Below are 16,675 nucleotides of genomic sequence, written 5' to 3' on the forward strand. Positions count from 1 at the left end.
CTACTTACATACCTAGGATGGACTACGCAGTGCTTATCAAACCAAATTATATAAATTATCTTGTTGCATTTCCCAGTTTCACCAAGCTGTTTTATTTACTCCCTGCTTTGCACTTGCTTGTCTCCTCTATATTTCTCTTAAACATTCTCTACAACCACTTTAACACAGCACATGGAGGTAGATGAATTTAGTCTAAGAAACTAGCTTGGTCATTCCTACTGTCCCTATGGCTTCTGGTTTATTTTTAGGTTGTAAATTTTGTGGGTCAAGGATAATAACTTTGATTGCTATTCCTATAGCACAGTAATAATCTGATCTATGGTTGTCTTCCACATGTAACAAGAGCAACCTTCGTAAGAAGACGACAAAATTGTTTCATTAGTATATCTAGACAAACAGAAAAATAATGTCAATCATCATTAGGCAACAGAAATGTTATTGCATCTCCTTTGTGTAAGATCGTATTGTTTTTATTTAAATACATTTATAATGACAGAAAATTAAAAATATTTCTGACTTGGCAAATCTCAATGGTATTGTTCATCTGAACTTTGTCCACAATTTGGTGCTACGTATTGTTTAAAACTGCAAAACAAAAGCCATCTCCAACAGCACGGCCCCACCACAAATGCCTCCACCAAGCCATTTGTCAGGAAGAAACAGGGAGTGGACACTGGAGCAAGTGTAACCCAAAATCCACCTGTTGCCACAGTGACTCCTGATGGCAGCACATTCATGCAACACAAGATGAGTAGGGCTGGAAACATGCCTTCTACAGGAGGTCGATTGAGATCACAGAACACCAAAGAGCTGTTACCACACCAGCCTCAGAGAAACAATACATGGGCTCCTGAAGGTAAGACAACTCTGGCCCAGTATTTGAAACTTTCCTACTAGAAGTTGGAAACAGGCCAATAAAGCCACTGGTTGACTGGCTGTCCTTAAAATCACCACCTCTTCGAAGTCCTGGTGCTGTAAGTTCATTTCCTAGTCTTTAGTTTGTTCTCTTGGAGCTTGTTTGGGTCTAAAAAACAGTGAACAATTACTTTTGTCAATCACAGAGGAGCTAGGACTACAAGCCCACACAAGAGTGGGTTTATTGAGAAAGAAGTTGCCATTCAAAAGTTGAACTGTGGTTCAACTATTTTGGAGAAACATAAACAGATAGCACCATGCTTTTCTTCCTAGTGAATACGCTTGATGGCTATTGCAACAAAACCAAAGATTTATTTACATGATCGTATGCTTTCTGGTATCTGTGAGATGAAAAATAAGGATGTTAGGTGAGAGAGGTACCAAGTGTTCTGGTACATTTTTTTCAGGCTAATTCTGCAGCATGAATGAGAGCTACTCACCTGGACTAGAACAATTTCAAGCAATAAATGAACACAGTGACTAATGCTGAAATTAAAGTGAGGCACTTCTTTCTTGCACAACCTACCCACACATTTAGTTGGGTTCATAAACACCAGCCTGATCTTAGTGGCCAGATCTCAGATCCAGTCACATGCTCCCAGCCTTGGAAGGTAGGGTGAATTTGGGAACTGCTGACTAAATAAACCATGTAGGAGTATGTCTTACAGACACAGATGGTATTAGTCCTCCTAAGCTAGTGAGAGCTTGGCAATCACAAGGGGAACAGGAACTGGGGGAGCAGTGGCTAACACTGAATGGGATGGCAACACTCAGCAGTGGATTCCGGGGAGAAAGAAACCCAATTGCCAAAGACAGACTTCCTGCAATTTTTGCTTGTTAATGGGATTAAGTAATTTGGATTGTTTTTAAAAAATTGCTGAATGAACACTTCTTTTTGCAAACAATACATCTCTTATAAAGTGAAAGACACTGACTGCTGGTGTTGTCAATCTTTTCTAGTTTTGCTAAGAGCTAAAAACTACAAAGAAGAAGACAGAACATAGTTCTCATTAGCATCAACTACCAACCTGACAGCTACATAGAAACTGGTAGTTGCACCAACCGGCCTTCCTGACATCTTGCTAATCCCCTTTCCTGGACATTTTCTGTCATTTTACATCTGGGAGGATGGGTATAATCTTGTGAAAGTCACTTACCTGGTGATGAACCTGCACTGATTTCTTGGATGTTTGAGGAGGATAGAGGCTCAAATTCTGTTTGTTCTCAGTAGAGTTTAGGTTTCTTTGAAGACTCCAGGCTCATTCCTTCATAAATGTAGACCTGAAGGTATGAGTCAACAGCTACTTATGGCAATGGGGAAATTCTCATCAATTTCATGTGAGGCTTGCCTAGACTCTAATTGACCAATTAAATGGCTATCCTGACAACGGAAAAAAAAAAAAAAATCTTAGCTGCTTCAGAAATACCTAAAAAATGAAAATGAACAAATTACCCCTGGAAGAGCAGTGGTGGTAATCAGTGACAGGGAAATCTTACTAGCAGAAGCTTGAAAGTTTATTTGAAACATTATTTTTAGCAGCCACCCTAGAAACTATTGACGTTTTTTACATAATTTTGAATTCTGGTCTTGTATTGTTTACCCCTCCAGTTATCTGCTTTCGAATATGGATGAATCTACTGATTGAAAATTAAATATAAATATCCATGTGCTTTATATATTTAGCAACAAACACTTGCACACATATGTACAGTGTATCTGCATTGTTGCCTGGGAACAAAATGCCTATTTTTAGTTAATATCAGGTGATTTTAATTTACAAGAACTACCTCGCCTCTCAGCATTTTAAAGAGCATACACAGAGGCACCTGCATGCTTCTAACATTTGATGTATCATTAAATATGCTTTCTCACATTTGGCACATAAACCCTGATAAAGCTTCACCTTTTAACGAAATAAATGACTCAATTAACAAGATGAAAAACAGCAGTGTGGTGGCAGACCCTCTTGGTGGCAAAAAAAAAAGGATAAAAAAGAATTATCTCAGCAGGGTGTTAATACAAGGAGCGCCATAACACACAGCGGGCACCTGGTTTGACTGACAGCCACCTAGCAAAGCTGACAGATCTGTCAGCTTGCTGACCGCTGGCTTGAGTCTCTCACACCACCCTAGGAATAAATTGTTGCTCAGGAATGGCTGGGCAAGCACTCACTTGTCTCTGTTAAGCTAATTGAATTTTTTTAAGTTGTTTTCATTTTTATCTGTTCCTATGTGAAAGCGTTCATTCCTGGAGCAGCAAATTTGGGCACCCATAGATTACTTAACTTCTTCACAGTGCTGCTGTATTTTGAAGGAAGGCATTGATGCAGATACAGGGCCAAATTCATCTCTCAGCTCCTAGGTCTTGAATGGATATATCTGAGGTACAATTTGACCTACCATGGGGGAAAATTGCTTTTTTTAATGAGACTGGACTATAGGATGTCTATGTTCAGGACCCTGTTTCTTCACATGGTCCCAGCTGACAGGGAGCACTTTTCTTCCATGATATATTTTATGTGACCAGAAACCAAGCGGAAATGAAAGTTGAAAAACTGTTATACCTTTCCTTGAAGCAGACACTAAACTTCATGTGAACATCTGCTGTTCTATTGAACAGGAAATTAAGAAGCCAGTATGGATGTATATGGAGAAAACTAGGACTTTGACTCAAAGACACTTCAGTACTGTCAGGTATGGAAGAGTTTGCCAATCAGCTGAAAATCTGGCAAAGCAAAGATAGCCTTATTTAAAGAAGAGATGATGAGGAATTGCACAAAATCAATCCATTGGATATCAGTTTCTGAGTTTAGTAGATGTAAAATCACATCTATTATATAATCAGGCATGTCCCTACATGAATGACATCTTTATAATTGCATGCAGTGTCTCTCTCTGCATTGCATATCGTTAAGCCCCTAGAATATGTCTAATCACTCTAGATCTAGGAACAACCACTTATAAAGTTTTTAAAGTATGACATATGAAACTAAATATGTTCTGGGTTGATGCAATGCTAATCTCTCAAATGCTACCAAAAAAAGGCCAGATTGCTTATAATAAACCTTTTGAGATATTATATTGAAGGCAAAATATTGGATCTGCTCTGAGGCACTGAATTCTGACTCAAGGAAGGTGCAACTAAAATAACTCAGCGACGGTTTCTACTTGTATAAGATAGTTTTGCTTGTATCTGTGTATTAAAGTATCTTTAAAACGCCAGTGCTCAAAAGCCTCATTTAATTTCAAATTACAATGCTCCTACTCACATGACAAAACCCTCAGATTAACTCTTCAGTTCCTGTGAATGAAGAATATCTATTTTCAAGCTCAGCATTTCATATTACCTTAGTACTGAGATGTATGTGCAATATTCCCTAAGAATGCAAAAGTCTAGCACTCATTTAACTGAAGACAAACAGTGTCATGCTATTCTCTCAGTTATAGGACTCCATACTGGTTTTCATTTTGCCTGTCTGTTGCAATTTTAAAGAAAATATCTTTTTACCTTTCCTCTGCTTACAGTGGTGAAGTTCTGCTTTCTCTAATAGAACCAGCCTCATGAAATCGATAGGGTTGTTTGTTGAATCAGATGATATTAAAACAGAGTGTACACATATGTGTCTGACCTTCAGCTAAAAACTTTCATGATAGTTAGAGGTTATTATTTCTAATATAGATTAGGATTTATACTGCAAACTGTCAAGAAATGTCAGGATAAATAAAGGTATGCATTATTTTCCTCCCTATTCAATAAATTCTGGAAAAAAAAATAAAAGTAAAGTGTCATTTATATCCTGTAAGTGGGTTCGTATTTGCTTAACATTCTTACTTAACTGACCCCTCCTTTGGAACAGATCCATCAGCAAAACATGTGAATAGAGTGCCTGAGAATATTTCCCTAATTTCCATACAGAACTTCTTCAAAAGGTGTATAGTGACACGTGGAAGGAATGAAATTCAATAGGTCTTTCTCAGGACCATTTGACATACTGAAAATAAACTTGAGAGTGAAATATGGACAAAAGCTAAGTAGGTCTAGTAAAAGAAATTACTTGTTGCCAATATTTATCTAGAAAATCATTGAGCTCTAGACCTCTTGAATATCACTTATCATACTTCAGACTGGATGATATTGAAAGGAATAACCATTTAACATTATTACAGATATCTTCTTTTTTCCCTTTTTTATTTTAATTTCTTTTTATGATAGTCATCTTCAGAGAAAGAGGGATAAATATTTTTTAAAGGCTGTAGTTCTCTTCCAACAGACAAAAGTACTACAAGCTAAGTTCCAGCTACTAAAAAATCAGACTTTTACAAGTGATATTCATGTGACTTCTGTGATTTTGAATAGACATATATGTCAGCTTTCCCTCATTATTGTGCTACATTTTTTTCCCCTGTTTTAATAGCTCTGAACAAAGTCTTGTAGTAAAGGGAGCAGTACATCAATATTCCTGTCCTGAACTGATTCAGTACCCCTGAAACTTGGGGATAGTTGAATTTTGTGCACAATAGTAGAAAATATTATACACAGGACATGCAGCCATACCAAAAGTTCATACAGTACAGAAATCTTTCCCAAGAAGAAAACATTTTCCTAAGCAAATGCTTCCCTTCTCAATTCTATTTGTTTTATGATTTATTTGTTACTAGGTGAAAACACCATGTTCCTTCAGGTTTATAAGACAGAATTCACAATTAAATGAAGTAAGAGGTGAGTGTGTCTCAAGACTGCTCAACATTGTGCAAACACTGCAGAAAATTCAGTATCGTGCTTCCTGAGAAACACTATCTGTTAAAGCACGTAGGCCCAGAACAGCTAGCACGTTTCAAAAATGCTAGTTAGGAATTATGAATAAGTATGGTTTTATATACATTGTCGCATACAAGCTCAAGTAAACTAAGAAAAAATATGTGTTATTCTGAGTTATGTAAAATATAGTATCCCTATCCAGAAAGGTTTTGCTCCATACTGAAAAGTCGGTGTGTGTAACATATATGGCATGAAGTCTTGGCTCCTGGCAAGTCAATGGAAAACCTCTTGCTGACTTTATTAACAGACGGCATTCCTTGCATCTATGCAACTCAGAATAATCCTAAATAGAAGTTCATTAATGTACAAACATAAGCATAAATACTAAGCCCAATTGCTTACTGAGTCACTGCTATTACAGATAAACATGGAATAGTTTTGCATTAATTTAATTATTCTCTTCAAAAATTATAACTTATTTCAAAACAAAAGATGCTATGATAGATCTCTGTCTGCCCCTGTGCTTCTATTTATAAAAGAATTCAGATCTTTGTAGACAACTTGCTAGCAAGTACAATGTTCTTCACGTAGAGCAAGTTGTGCCTAATTTCTTCAGGAAAGAATATAAAAACCAACAGAAATATCTTTCATATTAGTCCTTCTTCAGCTTGAAAGAGTCCCAAAAATTCAGTTAGATGCTTTTCTGTACTGCAAAACATTTCATTTTCAGGAACATCATCCTGATGATCCACTTGGGATACAGAACCACTACAAATACAAAAGGCAGATCAGATTTACTATATCCAGTGAATTACACTTGCAGTGACCTTTATGCAGCAAATACACAAAAGGGAAAACAAGACACAGAACGTTTCCAAAAGTTTGTAATACACTCGCAGAAATTCAGCCTGTGCAAAAGAAAGTATATTCAATGTGAGAACTGCTAATTAACATTGATTTGCCAAGCTGTATTCATACAAACTGAAGTGCTAAATATCTGATAATATAACTCAAAATTCTCTGGTTTTTGCTCCACAGAAGTTTGGTTGAAATATTTCCTTATAAGAAATGCAATACTGATCCATCATTATAAGAATGAGAACCTCATTCAGGAATCATACGTTGTTTTTCAATTTTGTATGCAAGCAAAAAGAAATATGAAACAGAATTCAGCACATGGATGAATAAACCCGCAATTTATTAGACCGGTTTTGCTCTGATCAAGGGAATAGCTCAAAGAAAAGAGGTCAGAAGGACTAGTACTGTTAATATGCAATTGATGAAATCCTCAAACACATATTGATCCACTTTTTATTACATTTTTAAACCCTTGACTCTGAATATTTCCCAATAAGACAATAACTATAGCAAATATAATTTGCTATTCTTAATCACAGTAGATGTTCTTTTCCCTCTAAAGATCATCACACTGAAGATATTTACATCTAATACACAATGTGAATTTGCCATAGATTGCATTTCATACACTGCCCTCTTTTTCACATTCGTTTCTTCGAGCATATCATCTCTATATTTTACACTATCTGTACTAACATATTTTAGTCACACATGGAAAACCCAAACAAACTTTCCTGACAATATAAATTGTTACTACAAAATAGCATAATAATGCATTAGACCTTTACCCCCTAAAAATCCTTCACTGCCTTATTCATTACTTAAATAAAAAGAAAAAGCCAAGTTAACTGTCAGGAGGTTTTTTTCTCAGAGCTGTAGAATTTCACAAGGAATTCAATCTACAGGGAAAACTGAGGATAGCTGGTTGCCCAGACAGGCCTGCCCGGGGAAAGACTTTCTACCGCTTGTGTTTTACACAGCTTGAGGCGAAGCAGGTTGTATAGGCCTTGACCCAGCAAGGTCATCATTTTGTGAGCAATTCTGAGGCCTGACATCTGCTGCTTGGCTTTGAGTAAAAACCAGACCCCCTTAGCCAAAACACAGGCTTGCGTAAAATAATCCCTCAGCAAGGATCCTAGACTTCAGTGAAAAGGCTAAATGGCCCTCTTTTTGTTTGAGTGTCCAGGCTTTTTAGTCCTTCCTTGTCACACAGCAGAGAGTGCGGAACAAAACCATTCCCAGAATGCAGATAAAGGCCATATTCTCACAACTCCACACCATAACTTCTTCACCTCATGCAAGACTCGCATTTACGTCCTGGGTGCATGGCTTTGCAAACAAAAAGGGACAGGCATGCAGTAGCTCAGAGAGGGACACACTCTCCTTCTCAAAATGTATTCAAAATGGTGTCTTTTCCTACACAGTTTTTGAAAAAGAAAAATCCATTGTACCAAATAGAGCACATGATGTGTATGTGCTATTTAAAAATTATTAAGGCTATGTACAAGAAGTGGGTGACCTGATTCTCAGACTCTGTTTCACCACCTGGGACAGGAATGCAGTAGAACCTGATGACCATTATAGAGGTGGCTTTAAGCCTTGGCTTCTACTTCATTTTGGATTACACTGTAAGTCTTTCAGTCACTCTGGCATCAGAAAGAGACTGACACAGGGCATCTAGTAATTATCTTCTTACAGGGAATCTCTGCAAAGCGCAAGTGTTACAAGGATTTCCACTGGCAGGACATGCAAAGTGAAATGAAAGCCTACCTAGATGACAGTTTATAATTGTTGGTGTCTTTTTCTCAGAGGCAGGTCAAAGCACCCCAGAAGTAAATTTAATCTCATAGCAGTGGTCAGGGGAGTCCCTGGATTTTTCTAAAATACAAATAACTTTTGTCTTCACCTCACCCCTACAGCTCAAACTATCTGCAATCACAAGAAAATCTAACTCCAAAACAAAGCAGTATTGAAAAATGTGTTAATTTCACAATTCAAATTGTTTCCACTCTAATTATTTGGTGATCTCTCCCTATGGCAGCTGCACTTCTGCACAACTGCAACGATGCTTGCTGCAGCTCTGTGGAAATAGTTGTCTATGACAATATCTCCCCAACCATCTCCTCTTTACTCATGTCAACACAAGACAGAAGATGGAATGAGGACCAAGGTAAATGTGTTCTACTGATGCTTTAATTTGTCTGTCTCTGCTGATGCTCATAACTCAGTACCCTGAGAAACAGTTAGAAGAGCCTCCAGCCAGCCTAAGGCACCCTTATGCACCTCTTCCCAAGGAGCTGTTCATCCTTGTGAAACCTCAAGTCTATCAGCAATCTCCCCAGTCACATTCATAAAGCACTCATCTGCCACTGCTGCCTTTTAAATGTGGCAGGTCATTACCAAAGGAGTTGTCTGGATAGAAACAGCAAGTATGGTATAAGATCATGATCTCCTCCGGATCTATTTGGCGGCAGGGAATTATTTAAGGGAAAATATCAACATGAGATCAAATGATCCAAATCAACCATTAATTAGTTTAGACAAAAAACAAGCAAATTTCTAAATCCCAAAATGGAAAAAGCTCTACAACAAGATTCCAGGCAACAATTGTATTGTTTGTGATTGAAGTCAATTATACTTATGGAAAGTTTTTTTGTAACTAGATAAGAGAAAAATCAAAGATAAAACATTAAAGCTCATTACGTGAATTCTTGGATTGGATGATGTCATGGTACATCGAGGGGAGTTCCATTGCATTCATACCATACTATTAATCCAAAATTTCAGTTTTCCTGGTGGTTGTCTTGGGACTGTTGAATGCTGAATATTGAGGTATGTTTCATTGATCTACTATGTAAGATCACACATAGTTTATATAACAAAATCCAGGTAGTTGCAGGCACCTACATCCTAGCAGTGCACCAGGTTTACCTGACTTTCTCCCAGTAGCAAATTATAGTTATGAATGTCAGCCTTTATTAAGGGCCTTAGATTTGTTGTAGTATATTGAGAACCACTTGATTGACGAAGGTGTGAGGAGTTAATGACATATGATCCTTCTGAGTGAGACTGCCATCACTTGCCATTACAGGAACTGAACACACAATATCCCAGGCTATTCCCCCTGTCTTATGTCCTTTAGAAAGTGGAGATACGCAATGCAATATGGGCAACTTGGGGCTGAGATAATTTGAATCAAAGAAAGGGAGGAGTTAGATCTATGTGTCAATGTGACAATCAATAAAAGAAAACTGTCAGGGAAAGCTGCCCATCATTACCAAGATACACTAAGATAATTCAGTGTTAAGGAAGCACTGGACCTATGAACACCACTTACTTCCAGTATTATATTACCATGAATGCCATAATTACATTCCTAAAGATTTTTAACGGAATGCAGTCCTCACCAGTCCAATAACGTAAGTACTAGCATCTGAAATATGCTTTCAACTAAGAAAATGCAAATAATAAAATTTTACACGTGAAAAATACACTCAGAGGAGACTCTTTCCTTGGTTTCTGCTAATTCTAGGGTCTCAGTGGAGCTTTGGTTGAGTAAAGACTGAGGGGCAAATTAGAATAGGTGTGCAGTGCAGAGAGGGAATCATCATCCCATAGAATATCACTAAAGGGCCTATCACAGAAACAGTGATGAATTGGTCTAAAGAGGGATAAGCATGTTAAGAGTAAAATGGAGAGAACAAGGAAAGAAGATAGCACCTTTATAAACTCAGAAATATTTTGTTTGGCCTCTTATTCAGAGCAAGGGGTAGATGTGTGCGGATAGTAATTCCTAATGCTATAAATTCCTTAGTTTTACTTAGATACCTTAAGATTACACAAATCATTTCATCAGAACATCTAGAGCTAAAGATTTTCTAAGACTCGCTTAGGACCTTCTAAGCAATATTCTGTACTGTATTTCCAGCCTGGAGGACCCTGTATGCACACAGCTATTCACCTTCTAGCACACTATAGTCCATCCTTTTGTCATCTTCTGTTAGAAGAACCCAGTCTGCCCCCAGATTTTACTAACATAGGATATACTGCTCAGATCCTCTCTTCTGCCAAATCATACTCCAATAAGCACCTCAATATTTTTGTTTAGCAAGAAATGGTCCTTTCGATTTTATTGTAAACTCTTTAGCCAAAGTCTAGTGGTCTTTAGTAAAGGCTCAGGTGAATTGGATGAATGAGAGAGAAACTAATAACCAGGATTCCTTTGAAAAAACAATAACAACCCTAAAGGAAGTTGGTCTGTAAACACACTGACTACATTGGTGAGTAGTATATTGGGCTGTAGAACCATTTTTCAACTACCTGTATGAGGGATTTATCTTCTCAAAAAATATATACATTTCAAGGAAATCACTCAATGGCTTCTATAAACAGACATCTACATTTAAGTAAAGAGAACGTCCTTATGAACCCCTGCTATCACTGAAGGATTGTCAACCAACAGGTACATTGAGCACTGTGGGTAGGTATCCTTCACTCCTTTCTATTACTTAAAGTCCTTATGTAGTGTGGGATTCTTCACTTCGCACACAGTGGGATATACACAGAAGTACAACCACTCTGTACAACCAAGTTTGAAAACTTCATAATTCCTCTTTTACTATGGCACAGCCCTTGTATCTTCAAAGATGTTGGTTTAATTTTAAAATATTTTCATTATGAATCAATATTTCATTATGAATTAAGTCATTGTCTTTTTAAAAAATCTATAGACTACTAATCTCAAGCAGAGCAAGCAATTCTAGTTACAAGAATTTACATTAAAGGATAAGAGAAATTTCAGTTCACAAAATTTGGGAGTTTGGTCTTACCTGACAAAAGATAAAAAACGTTTCCTAAACAGTATATCAGGCTTTGCTATTGGAAGTTCATGAGGCATTTAAGGGACTGATGTGATTGGCCTGAATCCCACTATCTGAGATAGGGAGACAGAGGGATCAAAAAAATGAAACTGCTATCTACCACTTGTTTTCTCTGCCAGACCAGGAAAGTGTGATAGCAGAACAAACCAAAAATTGTTCTTCTCAACATGACAAGTTCCTTAAAATCGGGATACGCAACAGTGTGCCTAAGGGGAAAGAGATATAAGAAGGATGCCTAGTCTGGCAGAGAACATCTTCCGAGAATAATGTCTTCCCTGTGAAACACCATCATCTGCCTATTTGTCTCCCTATCTGTTTCCATAGCCTCCCTGGCAGACCAGATAGGCGTAGGCCAATGTAACCCTTTTTCTCCCGTTCTGTAGAAAGCCTGTTCTCTACGAGTCCTTGGGTAATTTCTTGTTATTCAACTAGGTTGTGCTTCCTATTGATTTGCACAGCAGGAAGTGCCTACTCACTAGTTAAAGGAGAAAGTAGCTTCACTATGCAAGTGCTGAACTTTTCTTTCTGTGTTTCAGGTGTGATTTGATATAGTTGTAGATATTTTCATATTATTTTGCAGCATTGAGACTTTTCTGACTTACTAGTGCTATACAATATTCTGTCCATTTTTCTTGACAGTTGTAGTGAAGTAATTTCTTGCAAGCTTTAAAAAAATTTGAAGTTCTACTTATTACGTGCTTTTCTTAAATTTGTATCAATAAAAAATCTTGCTAAGGTTTGCATTGAAAAAAGTGCCGTGATAAGATCTTTATTTTAAAAAGCTTTTCTAAAGATTTATGCTGATAATAATTATGCACTGATTAATTGCGTTAATTTCCTGGTGATCAAAGCATGATTGGTACTTTATGATGAAGCTACACAATGATGGCTCTCAACAGCCACATGATGTAGTACACTTTCTTAAATCTGGCCCGGTTGGCATAGAGAAGGAAACAAAGTCAACAGAGAATGGATAAGAAGCATACAGTTTTGTAGAGCTGCTCTGATCCAGAAGCTGATAAACGGCTTGGTAAGAAAGATGGGGGAAGGTGTTAGCAATGAGTAACTAGAGACTGTGCAGGCAGCCCATTCTACAGGTACTCACCAGTTGTATTCACTCATTCTCAGAATCCCCAGGGAAGATACAATTTGGAAAGAGAAATGGTGATATTTGGAAATGATGCTCTCAGATCCATGAAATATAACCACATCCATCACTGGCAATAAATGTTCAGTCTGCATTACAGAGCCCAGTACCACTGTAAGTGCTACAATGCTTACCAGTTTTTTTCTCCCATGCTTTTTGGCATGTTTCCAGGAAACAAAACATTGGTGACAGTGGGAATGGCAGCCTAGGTGACTGGATCAATCTATAAACCTCAGCTGGACTGTTAAACATATAAGAGCTTCCTGTCTGTCAAGAACAACTTCCAGAAAAAAAAGCTACTTTATGTTCATTTGCTGGAATCTTACTGCCCCTGGGCATGGCATTGGCATCAAGTCTATGGTGGTATTCCCAGCCTGAAATCCTGTCAGAACTGCTGTGACAAGGCAAAATAGTCACACCAGTTTGAGAGCTCCACCTTTGTTCTTTCTGTTCTTATAAGCCGTCCTTGAACCTTGGTCCTTTGCAGTCACTTTCCCAGTCAATACTATACTCACTGTTGTTGACAAGTTGAAGCATCCCAGAGACAGGAATGATCCACAGCCTACTCTGGACACTGAAGAAATGTGTTGTGTGGTGGAAGAGCATGTGAGGCATCTTTGATAGACACTCTGGATGTGAAAAGAAGCTGAACCTGTCTATGCTAGCGCAGAGAGCTATCATCCAGTTACCTTGACTTCAGCTATAATAAGGTATTTTCAATAAAAAGATTGGACATTTGGGGTTAGCAGCAAAGCCATGTGGGAAAGCATCATGTCAGACAGCAATGTGCTACAGTGTAACTTCTTTGGAAGATAAATTAATTTTTGTTTCCGTAAGAATGCAAATTTTCCAGAAATGCTGACAGTGACATCCTTATAAGGATGTCCTATAGATGTGGATCCTTCAGTAGTGGTGCAAGCTGTTTTTCACTTGTATGAAAATCTTGATGTCACAAAATGTGAATGTAAAAACAGAGATGGGGGAAGTAGTCGTATTGCAAGATGCATCTCAATTTTAAACCAAAACAAACATGTTTGAACAGTTTTTCCTGGTTTGTCATGGAGTTTCAAACTCTAAAAGTGTCTTAGCCTGTTCCCTTTCTCCTTAGGAACAATCACTAATCTCTCTCACTACTTTTTTTTCAAAGGTGCAACCTACTTACCTACCACATAAAAAGCAGAAACTCATATTATCATGATTCAGCTTTAGAGATTTACATCAGAATCAGTGAACCTTATTTTAGCACAATATATATGGTGAGCAATACAGTGAGAGAAGACTGGGTTTATTCCCCAGATAAGTCATTTATTTCTTTCCTGAAAGAAAAATCCAATATCCTGAGATCAGATGCATATTGAAGCTTCGGTGGAAGAAAAAAAAAAACACCAGACTTAGGTCAGATTAACATGTTCAAATTGGACACTCACTATCTATATTCTCTGCAAAGCTGACTCCCTACATTGCTTACTGCATGCCACGTTATGAGTCTGGCTTAAATATTTTGCTTGAAGAGATATGTGGCTTGAACGTATTTATCTAGCAAATAATTTATGAACCTTTGTGTTTCTTTCAATGTCAACGTTTTATTGTCCTATTGCTTAATGCACTAGTCAACTATGTATTTCAGAGAGTCAGGTCATGAAACTGATGTAAATGTCACCAGAATGTGGTGCATATGTTCAAATCTCTCAATAAACAGTTCAGGAAAATGGTAGATATTACAGAGTTATTGTTTCTTTTCTTTTATTCAGTAACTTGTAAAGATTTTTATAATCATTTTGTTACAAAGAGACCAGGGAGCAGATTTTAAACGGTGAAAATGGTATTTCTAACTGGTCATTTTTTTCCTCTGACAACCATCTCCCAAAATCTAGAACGATTCAGTGATTTGGGGCAAAATATAGAAATGGATAAACTTATATTTTAGTAGGTGTGGAACAGCAGTATTATTAAATTTTTTTTTCAGTCATTTCCACCTCCATGTTTCTAAATCCCATGTTTATAAACAGCCTTCCCATGTCCATAGCACCTATTAACTCTTCTCCTCCCTCTTGGCTGGTTATAGTTTATACCTCCTCTACTGAATTCCTTCTAAAGCATTTACAAAGCTGCCACCGCAGGCACCTCAAAACTTTTATGGATCTGACCCAAAGCGATTACGCTGTGGTGGAGGCTCTCCATGACTCAACTGAGCATGAAACCCTGGCCTCAAGTCTGGGTTTCGCAATCACAAGATTGTCTCTTATATGTCAAGTTATGGTGAATTATTCAATCTTCAGCTTCATCTACTGCCCTGATTTAATTTAGGATATTTAGGGCTAAAAAAGGAAAATATCTTTTTTTCTTATACATAATATTTTGGCAAAATATAGGAACCATTCAGTGGTAGTATATTGAGAGCACTCTGTGGTAATAAAAGCAGCATTAGGGTGCATATTATCAGAATTAATAAGGAAGCCCAGTCCTTTAGCCATGGCCAGCACCTCCATTCTGCTGAAGCGCTAACAAAAAGGTGTCACATATGTCAAATCTTCTCCAACCTTTCTTCGAGATAAGAGACAACAAATTGATGTGCATAGCTTACTAGAGATTGTGGAGATAATGCAGTCCTATGTGGTCAATATGCACTGGCCTCAGTGACTTAACCTCTGCTGAATTTTTTGTTGAAGGAAAGAGATCAATCACAGGCCTCAGAACAAAGGGGATGGGAAGGAGTCTCACACCCAGTATGAGACAATGAGGTCTGCATCACACAGGGACACACAAAAATGCAACTTGAATCTCTGACTTTAACCTTAAAAAAAAAAATGTTTCTTAGGTGATACCTAGCCCAGGAGTGGCCCTAGCATGCATTCAGACATAACTGGTTTCACAGGGTGCCATGGTAGAGGTGCTATGCTTACATGTAAACCCTACCAACCTCGGCTCCCAGCAGGGAGCCGGTAAATGGCTCCCATGGGCAGCAGCACCTAGAAGTCCACACACCTTTAGCAGAACATAATTTTAAATGACTTTTTCTCTTTTTCTATTTTTTTCTTTTTTTCTTTTGGTGTTAAAAGATGCTTCTTATCTGAGGGCACATGCATGTAAAGAGATGAATGCTTGAACCTAAACTGCAGGTGTTTTACTGAGGGCACCGTCTCAGTCGAGTTGGCACCAGTTACAGTTTCACCCCTTTGCTCAGTGGTTTTATTTATAAATAACATTATCCTGGAGGGGAGAGAGCAGAGAATATCAACACATATGGTATGTCAAATCCCCTACTGCTTGGAGACCCCTGAAATGCTTGCATACAGCAGGGCATGCTTAGGGCTCTGAAAATCTTGCCTTTTGTCATTTTAAGCCAGGCCCTTAACATTATTTTAATGGAGTTGTTTTGAATTTAATTATGCATCTGTTGTATAATGCACTTACAATAAATACCTCTAGTTATTGCTCCTTAAAATCCCTTTCTTTCCAATATTGACTGCTCTAATTTACTTTTATGCAAAGAGCCTAGTCAGATTTAATAAAATGTCTTAGTAGCATACTTAATGACATCATTCCCCCTAGGGACAGTTGGGAAAATGACCTTCCATTTTATGAAAGAAGAGGATTAATTTTTATTGTCTGCCCCAGTTAATGCGTGTTTAGACATAAAGGCCCGATCAATATGACAGAGAGTATAGTGATTTTACTCACAGTAGTTTCTAAATGGACATTTCTTACTAATCCATTTTTATAAATCACTTTAAAGGCCTTATTGATCTTTAATTGGGAGTTACACCTAATCACTCGAGTGCAACGCATGGCTAGTTCAAAACATTTTAACCCTGTCCACACAACTCTTTAAAATTCACATCACGAGAACTATTGCCCTCTTCTCCCCTTCAACACACATTATGTAGCATCCTTAACTCCCAAACATATCCTACCCAGACCATCACATATCAGAGGAAGAAAATATTAGGGAAGAGGTTACACCAAAAACAGTAAAGAGGTAGTATTCCACATGAGTGTAAAAAATATGCCTATATGGAACTCAGAGAGGAAAAGCATATTTCTTTGGACTTTGAAAACAAAAATGCACAAAGCAAACACATACAGTGGTTAATGAGAAGCTACATTATTTGGCAG

General features: G+C 37.7%; 1 long non-coding RNA gene across 1 annotated transcript in view; it reads right to left on the reverse strand.

Moving 5' to 3' along the window:
- Positions 1–641: 641 nt before the first annotated feature.
- The window catches only part of LOC138720721 (uncharacterized), a 52,282-nt gene continuing 36,248 nt past the window's right edge, over positions 642–16,675 (reverse strand). Inside the window, exons 2-3 of the long non-coding RNA XR_011337463.1 lie at positions 2,073–2,271; positions 642–1,024 (exon numbers count right to left, since the gene is read on the reverse strand). This is a non-coding gene — a long non-coding RNA (uncharacterized lncRNA). The remainder of the gene's footprint in view (positions 1,025–2,072; positions 2,272–16,675) is intronic.

This window comes from Phaenicophaeus curvirostris, chromosome 5 (genome assembly GCF_032191515.1).
Source record: "Phaenicophaeus curvirostris isolate KB17595 chromosome 5, BPBGC_Pcur_1.0, whole genome shotgun sequence".
In the NCBI taxonomy this organism is placed as follows: Eukaryota; Metazoa; Chordata; class Aves; order Cuculiformes; family Cuculidae; genus Phaenicophaeus; species Phaenicophaeus curvirostris.